Source organism: Pseudopipra pipra, chromosome 3, assembly GCF_036250125.1.
Source record: "Pseudopipra pipra isolate bDixPip1 chromosome 3, bDixPip1.hap1, whole genome shotgun sequence".
NCBI classification, from domain to species: domain Eukaryota; kingdom Metazoa; phylum Chordata; class Aves; order Passeriformes; family Pipridae; genus Pseudopipra; species Pseudopipra pipra.
In genome coordinates, this window is record NC_087551.1 from 87,330,302 (window position 1) to 87,343,392 (window position 13,091).

General features: G+C 37.5%; 1 long non-coding RNA gene across 2 annotated transcripts in view; it reads left to right on the forward strand.

The window, feature by feature from the left end:
* LOC135411966 (uncharacterized) overlaps nucleotides 1-13,091 on the forward strand; it is a 66,919-nt gene that overhangs the window by 4,357 nt on the left and 49,471 nt on the right. For both annotated transcript variants that reach the window (XR_010429406.1, XR_010429405.1), the window contains exon 2: nucleotides 1,820-1,893. This is a non-coding gene — a long non-coding RNA (uncharacterized LOC135411966). The remainder of the gene's footprint in view (nucleotides 1-1,819; nucleotides 1,894-13,091) is intronic.

Genomic DNA, 13,091 nt, shown 5'->3' on the forward strand with positions numbered 1-13,091 from the left:
TAGTGTTATTCTCATGTAAAATAATAAGCAGATTTGCAAGTACTTCAATGTCTGAGGACCATGTTACAGTGATGAAACACTTTCTTTGACTCTAATGATTGGAAAAGAGTCATAAGTAAATTAAATCGTACTTGATAGCATTTGCCAGGCTGCCAATGCTACATGTAAATTTGAATTTTTCTTTTAAAGGGGAGGAGAAGTATCATATGATAGGCCTGTAGCTGAAATTACTAACTTCAGACCTTCTGTACCTACATCACAGATCCACTCAGTGTCTTAGTTCTTCAGTTACAGAAAAGTACAAAAGTATTAGCTTAATTAAGATTGAAGTTTGTACATAATATGGTAATGAGACATAAATATTCTTAAAATCAGGTATTCTCACCGCACTGTTCAAGGTTATGTGTATACAGTAATGTTCTGATGTGCAGTTGAGGTAAATCAGATTGGCCCTGAAAAAATCAGCTGGGATCTAGAAACCCTATATCTCTATGCACATCCAAGATGAGACAACCTTTACATTTGGATAAAGTGTCAGATGGCATATTCTGCCTTCAGACCTTGGTTGGATGTCCATATTATATTTGAATGGTACTGTATAGGCTGACAGCCTTATTCTTTCTTGGTGCAGGGATCTTTGCATCACCTTTCACAGATGAAAGCAAGTGAAATGTCTATGCATTGAGTAGTGTTAGCCTGACCTGGATTAGAAGGAAATAGATTCTGATCTCTTCTAAAATGAAGAAATATTCCTCAAAGATGCTTCTAGTTTTATCCTGTCATATTCATGTAACTTTTATTCAAATTATTTTTGATGTATGGATACTGGCTAAATGGGTGAATTTTAATACTAAAAACATATGTTTATGTGTTTCCTTGGATTATACATCTCTGTATTGGATATTGGACCTTGGACAGGTACACTTTAGGTCAGAGATCTGTTACTAAGTGCCAGTTTTAAAGAAGATCGACTCTAAGGAGAATTATAATAAACAGACGCAAAAATACTATAAGAGATTGAGTAACATACTGAAGAATAAACAGCAAATTAGTGATCTTTTCAGTTTGCAACCCTTTGGTATTGCATTTTATATTTATTTCCACATTGTCTTATACTTTTCATCTGTTGGCACTATCATAAACATATAATAGCATAAATTACAATTAATAATATTCCATGATAGTCCTAAAAGAATATTTGTTGAGGATAAGTGAATAAAATGAGAAAAGGTCCTGATTAGTTGCTTGGCAAGATTAAATAAATTAATTACAAAGAATGGAAACATAACTTTTGTGAACCTGACTTACATTTAGCTCCATCTCCTCCTACAAAGATAAATAACCACAAAGAATATCTAAACTCTCCTTTTAAAGATTTCACCAGTATAAAGGATTTGCCTCAGCAATGATTTTGTGAGACTGAGCTCCCTAAACACTTCTGAAAACAGTATCCTGTAGATAATAAATGAGTGACTCAATGCTTTGGCACACTCCTGAAAATGCGAACAGTTTGGACCCCAGCTATCAGCCACAGATGGGGACTTCTCAAGCTTTGAACATTCAGTAGGAGACCACAGTAATTCTGTAAGCATGCCAAAGAAAACATCAAGTTGTAAAAAATAATTAGTCTTGTAGTCTTCTAGGCTCTTCAGTCCTTAAACTTTATGTTTGATACACTCTCTCCTGTTCACCTGATTACTGGGCCTTCAGGATCTTTCCGTATTAAAAGCAGTGGCAAAACTCATCCCAGAATGAAAAGTAGCTCTCAGTTTTCTACATAGCCTTTAATAATGTCAACTCTATGTTGTCTTATTTGTAGATTGGCTGAAGATGTTTCATATGGAAGTTGCAAATTGTATGGACCATTATTGACAGTATTAACCATTTTACATGGTTAGCGATACTTTACTCACAGCAGAGTTTATCAATGTCACCAGCAGTTTCATTTTTATTTTGCCCACTTCTATTAAACTGTGTGCTGAACATCCCCTTTCTCTACTGGGCCCCACAATGTGGAAAGGATTGCAATGATTTTGCTGTTCAGCTGACACACAGCTTTCTATCACCACGTCAACTGAAGAGACTCAGGCCATCGTCCAGGGATGATCAAGGTACATTTGACAAAATGCCAGGCAGGGACCATACTGTGCTGATGCTAATGAGTTGGAGAAAGCATCAGTCAGGGAGGGGAGGCTAGGATGACATTTCTGACACCTTCTGATCAAGGCTTTTGATTTGATGTTGTGTCTGGCTGTGATACTGAATCCTTATTTTCTCTTAGATAATCATTTTGCAGCATTCTGGGCAGGATTTTCTGGGCAGTATTGTAAGTGTTTTCTGTGTGTAGACCTTCCCCCATGAGCTGTGAATCAACCATTTCAAGGCTTCATTAGCCCTGGCAGTGGAACTACAAGTATAACTTGTTCAAAACAGAAACGATGACAGGTGCAGCCCACACAAGAAGTAGAACCTTGCAGGGCTGCTTATTACAAGGCTACCGAAAGTGTTTAGTGGTTTCCAGATGATTACAAGACATCAGTTTTCACTAACAGAATACACACTGTGTGGGAGTAGTCTGGAGATAAAAAAGGCAGGATTCAGCCCAGATTATTGGAAACCTAATTAGCACACCTAGCAAGGTTTAAAATGCAGTTTAGCTAACCAAATTCAGATGTCTAAGTGACTTGAACTAATCCTGAGCCACAACTGACTGTACTGGGAAGATCTTCCTCGATCATAGTAGGAACTTAGAAGCTTGTATACTTCTAGACGCTCTCATGTACACATCTAAAGGTAAGTGTTTTAGTCTGAAGTCTAATCACACTTTGCCTTTCTGGATCATATTCTGACGTTGATAGAGTCAGCAGAGGTTGACCTCTTCAAAAACAAGAAAGGCTTTTCAGCTAGAACAACTTTTCCCAAGCTTATTTTTCAGTTCCAGGTTTAGAATATCCCGTGTCCTGTGAAATTCCATATGATCTGTAAAGACACCTCTCTTAGTGGGCACCATAAGAAGACAAAGCCAAAGTACTATTTCTGACTAATTTTTAAAGTTTATGTGTGTGTGTGTGTGTGTGTGTTCTTTAATTTAACTATAACTTAAACAGGAAAATTCTAAATTTAAGCTTAACTATTAGAGCAAGTAAGCATTAATTTCAACTTCTGAAATTAATAACAATAAGCCTGCATTTGAGAAACATATATCTCTGAGTAATCTTTATCTATATGTAATTAGATATAGTAAAATACAGGGTTTCCTAATAATTAATCATTGTTATTTTTCCCTGTGGTATTTTGGAAAAATATACTAGGCTTAATTGTGACAATATAAAGAAAAATAACTTCTATATGAGGCTCATCATTTTGTTGGTTAAGTATTCCAAATGGCAGAAATCTGTATGAACTCAGCTCCAGAATCTACCATAACTCTCTGCAGTGAGTACACTGTGGGCATCCAACATGTCTGTTCCAAAAGCCTGGAAGAGTGGCTAGTGCTCACTGAGTGTGACTTAGTTGAGCAGTGAATTCTGGACATTGTGTTCCTCTTGTGATAAGCAGGGGGAGAACTGTAGGTTCTGTCTGCCTGCCTGGCAGCTTAGTAGAGACCCTGTAGAGACATGTGCAAAGAGATGAAATATTTTTTCCCTTGAAGAGCATGTGATAAATAGTCATGACAGCAGTCAAAAGAAGGAAGATATTTTTAACTTTTGCTCAGGCACACAGCTTAAGCAGTCTTGTACAGGATAACAGAGGAAATCTGTGGTAGAACAGGAAAATGACTTTTGCTACCCTGAGTCACAGCTCAAGGCCTTGCCAAAAACATGCTTTGCCTCCAGTGAAAGTTTCCTCTTTTTCCACAAGAATACTTGTCCTATAAAAGTAGGGTGATGCCAGTTCCCTCTTCCTTTTTAATATTCTTGCTATTATGCTACTGCTGGTCAGACAAAGAATATCAAATAAATAAAACCACCTCCACATGTCAGTAATGTACTCTTTAATTAATCATACTGAAGGTAATTACTTTAAATGGGTAAATCTGAGGTGGTACATTTTCCCAGCTTTTGAAATATGTGAAAAGAATGATTAATTCCATCATGGAAAGTAAGTTAAGTACAGGATTAAAATGATCTGAAATCTATGTATTCCACAAGGAATGAGAAAAATAAGTAAGAACCTTGCCAGTCTGATAATGAGGCCGTGGGAGGTGAAAAGTATCAATAAAGAGTGCAAAAAAGCTGATATAAGCAATGATCTCATGAGCTCCTATTTCATAGCATTACACTTTTTTCTTTTAAAGTGACATAGTCAAACAATCTTAGACATGATCTTGTTTTAAGGTAATTCTAATTTTGTTGAAATGCATAGCTTCTGCAAGAAGATATTTTGTTCTTAAAATATTTCACTTCAGGAGAGATTTTATAAGTAAGTAAGTGCTTATATGCTGTTACACCCTTAATTTCCCCCTAATGTCTATGCAGGAGCCAAGAAATCTTTCCATACATCTTTTCTTTTTTTCCCCCCAAGTAATCTTAGTAATTTTATTGCGATGAAACCAAATCAACTGCTTGTAGTCAACTGGGAATTAAATGTAATTCAAATACTAGTAATTTAAGTGGGCCACAGATCTCTTTCTGAGATTTGACTAAGAAAGAAAGAGAGGAGTATTTCATCCAGATCGTTAGGTTCCCAAAATTTCTGGTTTCAGAAATATAATTAGAAGACTTGTTATTAGACTTTGATTTTGCCTTGTTTGAGGCTTGCTACTGTGACATCTATCAAATGGCTTGAGCTAAAGCTCCATTTCTTTTCCTAAATCCCCTCTCCCCCTCCTTCTCTCCTTCTGTTTTCCATGGATCTTTACGTCCTGCCCCTCTTTTGTTTAATCAACGCTTCCCAGAACTAGAATCCTATTTTGCAGCAAAGGGAGGAAACAAAAAGAGGTGGCCTAGAGAAAATATTGTTTCCATTTCAGTTCTGGCCCCTCTACTGCATAAATGGGTCTGATTCTTCCTGACATCAGTTGCTACTAGTTCCATATGCAGCTCTGTCTTCTCCTGTCATCACTGCCTTACAAAAATCAGTCAAGTGCTGCTTGCACGCTGTCCAGTCCACAGAGTGAGTATAAATGAAAGAAAAATGGCTCAGCCTCTCTTTGGGGAAGGTCAGCATCACGTTGAAAAGGAAGGAAGTAAGGAAGACTTCTTGTGTTACCATAAGTGAGAGGATTCTGGAAAGGAAATAAGAAGCCATAGCCTGGTAGAAGCATCCAGCCAGCTCTGCCGTAGTTGGAGGAGGAACAGTGCAAATGCAGTTACTAGATATATATCAAGGTAGAATCAAAATGATCCAATCTGAACCTTACTTAGCATAGTTCTCTAGTACCTCTCCCCTGCAGGCCCAGAGATGTTCCCAAACGTGCTCAGAGTCCAGAGGGGTGGCTGAGACACGTCAGGTAAACAACCTGAAAGGATACACAGGCTCAGAACCCTATTCTTTCTTAAACTGACAGGTCGTAGCTTTAGAAGCAAAAAGGAGATGCAGATGGTTGCCTTGAGCTACCCTTACAGATCAGCAGAAACCTGCAGAGCTTTCCTGGCAGGAATATGCAGAATATACCAACTTGCAAGAGATGGCAAATCAATAGGAATTTTATCACTGTCGTCTGTGTGTGAAATCCTAAATTCCATGGTGCCTTAAGTCACAGTTATGTGTCATGTTAACCTAGCTTTGAGAAAGTAGTAAGTTTCAAAGAGTAGGAGGTGTCTTTAAATGGAAAAATCTCTTATATTTGGTCAGCTATTAATCTGAACAGAGTTTAAGACTTTCAGACTTGTTGATTCATATATCAAAAGCAGGGCTGTGATGTGAAAGTTTATGGCTAAAGGCAAGGTAGGTTAATTACTAACCAATGGGCTGAATCCTAAGTACTCTGCAATGTGATTTAAGATTTATATAATGGTGATTAATTAATACACACTCTGGATTAAGACCAGGTAGTGGGGAAAAAATGCTGGTGGAACAATAAAGATGATAATTTACTGTGGTTATATAGAAATGTTCTCTTCTGTTTTTCTGAAGTGCCCAATAAGTCCCTGAGAACCAGGGACTTTTTTGTAAGTAAACATACCATTATTTCTACTGCCATTTGATGCATATGGTGTATTTTCCAAGGTGTTTCAAGATAAGCCTCAGCCTATAAACATGAGCTGTCTTCCTCAACCAGCTCTTAATTATAACAGATTTCTAACTGAAGCCTGTTGACTTACACATGTACCTTTAGATTTCAAGGTCTTTCTTGCAGAATCATGTTGCATTTGCTCCAGATTCTGCACAATGATCTCTTCATAAAATTAAGGGCATTCTTATTGGAAATAAATCCTCATTTTCAGACTTAAGAAGGGATTTGACTGCTGATCAATGACTTTCAGATGACTTTGTTTTCTTCCATGAGCTTTGAACCAAAATGGCTTTCCTTTGCTCAGATGAGGCTATGGGAAATGTGAAATAGCTATAAAATCTGAAGTTCAGTATTTAATTTTATCAGACTAAGTGATTGTTGATAGAGATCCCTTCCCTTGCCCTCCCTTGCCTTTCTTTGCTTTGTCTTCCCTTTGTCCCTACAAAGGGGAACAGAATATATAGGTCTGAACAGAAGCAAAGCAGGGTCAAGGAGAGGGAAGCCACCACCAACCTGCAGAGACAATAGACTGTGTTCTATAATGCTGTACTCCAGCCTGCTTCTGTTAGCACAGAAGGAATTGACCCCTGAAGACTATCTTGTCTATTAAAATAATTTAAAAATTACCCTCTGTTCTTCAACAACAGTTTATAAGTGGTTTGTTTGTTCCTATTATTCCACTTTAAATATCCTTTTTATTTTTTCAAAACAACTGCTGACTCTAACCTGGATTCCTTAACTTGACAGCATCTGCGTCAGACCAATCCATGTTGTGAGGCCAGGATAGTGAAACTATAGGAATAGTACAGTCAGAGGTCATTAACCCAGCAGGAAAATCATTTGCCTCATTGGCTATGGGTGAGAATAAAGTGGTGAGACACTGAGCACAGATTGCCCCTTGTGAGTGACTGAAGCCACCCTTTTCTAAAGAATTGCCAGCAGCTGGAGGCAGTCACTTAAGAAACTGGTTAACTGACACAGCTTTAATTTATAGAAACGAATGATTATTTCAGTGTATGCCAAGAGGAAGGTATACTCTAGTGCAGCTTTGGATTCATTACCTACATTGTGGTTTTTTATTCTTATGGAGGCAATATCCATAAATATTGATGGAACATACCTGGTGATTTGAAAGCAATGACTGCAACCTCGGGTGAAAATTTGCATCTTTTAGTGCAGCTGAAATCTTGAGTAGACATCAATAAATCAACACAAAAAGGCCCTAAATTGCTGTAGATATCTATAACTATTTCTTTCTGACTGTAGTCTAATCTATATTGAGAAAATAAATAATGGCTTGTATGCTTTATGTGAAAATCTCACTTTTTTTTAATTCAAGAAATATGATATACAAACAGAAGTTAGATGAAGTAAGGCTATAACTCACACTATGTGCAGGGTTGCTTTATACTGAATAGTCATCGAAGTTCTGGGCATTAAAATGCAAACTGAACAAAAGATGGAGTGCACACCATTTGCCTGGAGATGCCATTCCCCAGCCAAATAGATGTCAGTGAGAACGATATTTGCTGATTCCTTGATTTTTTTCCCTCCTAATTGGATTTCATTGCTCCTAATTATATAGGCTATTGCTATTCTGAAGGATTAATCTTCTTTTAAGGAACGTACATGGGCATTAGTAGCCTATTTTTTTTTAAAAAATAAGCTATGCTGTGCCAGTTTCAAGTGGTTGTACTGGTCAGTCTATAGGGACTGACTAATTAAAGATATCATGCCAAATATATGAAATATTTGAAGAAAGAATTCACAGAGTGTTCACTGTAAAACTGGGATGTCTCAAAAAAAACCTTCTAAAAAGTGTAAAAATATAAATCCCAAGTTACTAAAGGAACTTTTCTCTGTCACTCCTAATCACCCTTAACCTCACTTTCAGCCATCAGTCCTTCAGAGCTGAAATCCTATACCATTTTGTCTGGGAACCATTTAATTTCTATGTTCAGAGAAGGCTCAGGGGGCTCACACAGGGGACCCTTTTCCTATCTCAGTGTCAAATTCATAGCCCACAATGTCTCCTGAACCCTGTTTCTTTTTCTTAGGACTTGTAGGTTTGTCTTGAATATTGAAGTTCCTGAAATTGTTATATTTTCATTTGGCTCTTAAAGCACTCACCAACTTAGCACTAAATTCTCAGCTCCTCATATATAGCTTCTTTTGTTTTGCTCTTAAAATTTTTGAGAATAATAAAGGAGAGCAGATAATAGGCAGACTTCCTGCTAACATATTTTTCAGGTGAGGCTCTGAGGAACAGAGGTCAGCCCTTTCAGCTTGCTTGTCTCCTGCAAGTGTGAGCTTTGGTGGCAGGATTGTGCTTTGTTTCACTGGACCTTGTCCAGAGAGTGCAGTGCTACTTCTTTAATTGCCAATAAAAGGCCGCCCCAAGAAAATGCAGGACTGGAGAAGACCTCACAGGATTATCCAGCATAATCCTCTCTTCTGAAGCCGCATGAAGAATCATTCACAGATGAATATCAGAGACATTAGAAGCCTTGAAAGAAAGCATTTCTACAAATTTCCTAGGTGGCATTTCGTTTTCTGTGTCTATTAAAGAGTTTATCTTTATAGTCAGGCTATTTTTTGCATTTGAACTTTAGGTTTTTATACACCTGTCCAGATTTTCTGGACTGCAAGCAGTGACAGAGCAATAGTGCACTAGCTCCAGTATAGAACAGCTGCCAAATCCTAAACCTCTTGAAAATGTAGGTGCAGGTCAATATTACAATAGATGCACAGTCTGCTGAGATGAATCTGTTGCCCAAAAAAAATGCATTCAGGTACACTCTAATGTACTAGTCCAGATTTCTAACCTACCATCTCTGCCCCTCCAGCCTGGTGTTTCCTACCTGTCCTGCTCATCTAAGTGAGCTTTAAGTACTTAAATTGGGATCCTACTCATATTTTTCACTGCCCATTTCCTTTCATCATACTTCCCATTTCCCTTTCTTTCACTCACTTAAACCCCTCTGACCTCTGCAGCCACATCTTCTATCTCACTCTGCTCTCGCAGCTAAGTCTGAAGTGCCACATCTCACAACTACTGCTTTTGGCACAGGAGCAGCTGCTGCATATCACTGAAGTGGTTCATGTAGCACTGCTATTTGTATTTACGGTGTAGGAACAATTGATCTAGGTCATATTTCTTCAGCCTTTTTAGAAGAATGTGTCTCAAGACCGTTTCCGATTCCTTGCTAAAGCAAGATGCATTGTATCTACTGCTTTCCTTTTAATCCATTAATCCATTATGCCAATTATATTGGCAGACAAGGACATTAGATTGGTTTGACATCATCAGTTCTTAACACACTCAAGTGGGCTGCCTTTTATCATCTTACTGTCTTCTGCTGCTTTTGAATTGATTGTTTAAGAGTTTGTTCCAGAATCTTTCTGGGAATTGAAGTCAACTGTGCTCTGTAATTGTCTGGATCCTTACTCTACCCCCTCTGCCCACACCCCCCACTCTCCCCTTTTTAAAGATTCCCTTTTCTAGTCCTTTGGGACTTCTGTGGTTGAAACTTGGTAGATTTCTGACAATGTTCTTAAGCCCAAAGGGATGAAAATTGTTTGTCCTATTTCCTTTTCCGTAGTGCACGCAGTGAAAGTCATAAGACCCTGCTGAATTGAATACATTGATTTAGTAAATATTGAACCTCTTTTTTTGGCTTACTTTCCTGCTGATTGTTAAATTTCATTTTGTTAAGCCTCAGCAAACTAATTTTGGGAGGAGTGAAGCCCAGAATATAAACAAATTTTCTGCATCACTTGTTATTGCTCTTTTTTCCTGGTGCCCTAACTTTTTTAGAACAAGGGACTTCCTTTAGTATTTGTTGAAGTGTATTTTACTCATAGAAGAAATAAATCCTATTTGACAGACTGTAATCTTCGTCATCCTTTCTCCTTCTTACATGCCTAAATCTAAACAGAGAAACAGTCCCTTAGAGATGCATAAGACTTTACTTTTGAATGGGGAAAGTGTTGAAATGTCTGGATTAGGAGAGATAACTATACAAACATTGGGAAAAAACCTACTGTGTCAAGATTAGGAGAGGCATTTTCTGTTAGGCATAATCACTGACTTTGTGCCTTTTTAACAGTAACTTTGGATCTCTTCTGTGGTTAGATTATTTCCATCTTTGTACCTTTCAAACTGACATCTCTCATAAACATAAAATCCATGTACATACTTTGAATATTTCAGTCATACACCTGGGGAGGTCTGAAATAGTACCAAAACTAATGTCTCAAGTGGAGAGTAAAAGTGCCTTGTATGAGTCAAAGAATATTTCTGTATGAACTTCTATTCCTTTAAAATATTAATTTATACTTATGTAGCACCATCCACTGAAAGATCTCCATATTTTTTGAAATGCTAATTGGCTCTGCTATGGTGAATCCAATGAGCTAGGAAGGAAACACCTAAAATTTAGATCAGGAGAATCAAGCACAGAGGATAAATTACTTACCTAAGGTTACACAGAAAGACTCTGAAGGACCAGGATTAAAAACCAGGCTCCTGACTCACAAGCCTTTGTCTTGCTAACCTTCCCCAATACAAATAACTGCTTATAGTAAAATTACCTTCTTTAAAATGCAGTTAACTGCTTTGATCTAATAACATTAGAAAAATAATCAATAATAATAATAAAGAAATCTATTTAGTATCCATCTGTTGCAACTTTCTTTGATTCTACTTTCAAGGACTTGGTCTACAGAGAGACTTCACTGGGCATACAAGATTCCTTTCTTTTAATTAGAACATTAATATTCCCACTGTTTCCTTAGCTTCTAAGACTAATTTTAATTCTTCTCCCTTCAGTCACTTGGCAGCGAATGTAAAGACTTAGTATCAGGATGAGGTTCTGTATGCAGGGCTTTCCAAATCACAAAACATAAGGCAATGTTGTTATACCTGTCAGTTTTTTTTCCTGTATAGTGATACCCATGCAAACAAATGTCACATTATCTCTGTACCACAGCAGGATTCATTTGCTTTACTCCTTCACTCCCCTGAGCAACATTTTCCTTTATTTTGAACTGAAGGAAATTATGTCATGAAAGTGTGTTTAAAATGGTCACAATGTAACAAAAACTTTACCTTTTCAAATAATACTGCTACTACTACTACTAAAAAGTCTTCCAATAAGCATGTTGCTAAGCAACATGACGCATAGAGCTGGAGCGACTGTTGGAGTCCGTTCCAATTGACAAGGGATCTGCAGATGAGTGATGGAGCCACCCTAGCTAGCAGCTCTGGCAAGCAGCTGTAAAAAAGGGATTACAAACCCCCAAAAAATACAGATAGAGAGGGTGGAACGACCTTCATGATGAGAAGGATGGTGGAATGCCACAAAAGAAAAGAAACAGCAAAATGGAAGAAACAAAAGTGAAGGGGCAGAGTAAAAAAAGGATTATTAGCACTCCATTGAAACAGTTACTCTGGCCTGCAAGTTTGATTAATGTTCATCCCTAAGCAATTACAAGAAACAATTGTGCATGATAAATGTAAAGTGACATGAATAGGAAAATTTGGGTATGTGTATTTGCACAGCTCAAAGTGCAGCATCCCTGGATCTGTTCATTCACACACTTGTATGAACTTGAGAGGGAGGTGAGAGCTGTGTATGCAGAGCAGACTTCCAGCCATTAGCTGGACATGCTTTAGTGATCTGTATCCCAGGTCCACTGCTTTAAGATGGGAAGAGCACAGGAGGGGTAAAACAACGTATGAAGTGTTCCTCTATCCTCTGTAAATTTGATATGCTTGAATATTCATAACATTTGAATAAACATGAAAACAACCCAAATCAGTAGCTGTCAATTTGCACACCTCTGAGATCAAAAGTCAATCATCACATGCTTTAAATTGGTACATGACTACCAGGTTTACAGCTCCAGTTTAGATGTACACAGCCACTGAGAGAACCTGAGCTGGGCCAGGTGTGTGTTAGAGCAGGTGTGGGAGTACAGAGCATGTTTTCATTCCCCAGCATTTGAACTGACTTGTGCTATGTCTCTCACATGATCCGGTTGTCACTTTCCATAGTCCTTTGGAGTTTATACTCAGACTTGCTATGTGTGAAAGTGTGCACGTCAATAACTGTTAATATGCTATACATTTCTTTCAGTGCTTCTTACTTTTCAAAATGCTTTAGAGTTTTAATGAAAAGCAATATGCACTGTGTCCAATTCTGCTTACACTAATGTCGATTCATAGCAACTGCGTGGATTTTAATGGTGGTGCCAGATTTACACCACTGCATCTAAATGCAGAATGTAAGTGGCTCTGCCTGCACTGGTAACTTTTAATGTGCAAGAACAAAGAACACAACACATAGCAATAGCTTCACTTTCTCCCCTGGAAGATTATCATCTCTGGAGTCAAATGTGGCAAGTCTTTAACAAAAACGTTGTGGCTATTCAAAATAGGCTAATGATCATTTGGGAGACAATCAGAAAAACTGTTTGGGTTGTATGAATTCAAGAAGCTTACAAATTATGTATTTGATTTCAGATGATGAATTATAGCAATACCTTTAGTAGTTCAAGGGAGAGACATTTTAAATCACATCTTTTATCCCTTTTAAAAACTGGAATTTATTTAGTATTTTGACATGATTCATTATTTAGGTACTGATATAAATTTATATGTTTCTTTCTATTTGAGAGAAAATACCAGGTCTCCTTACATTCATGTGTTATTAGCTACTGCATAAATATGTGAAAAGTGGAAAAAAAGGTATTTTCCATTCAAAATCACTAAATACCTTTAGGTCAATGCCATGTTCCATTAGTTATGTTAGTGTACATGGGATGTAGAGATGCTTTCTTAACAATTTTTTGAAATATGAACAGATATTATTGAATATTATCCACAATGAAGGAAGTGAAAATGCATATA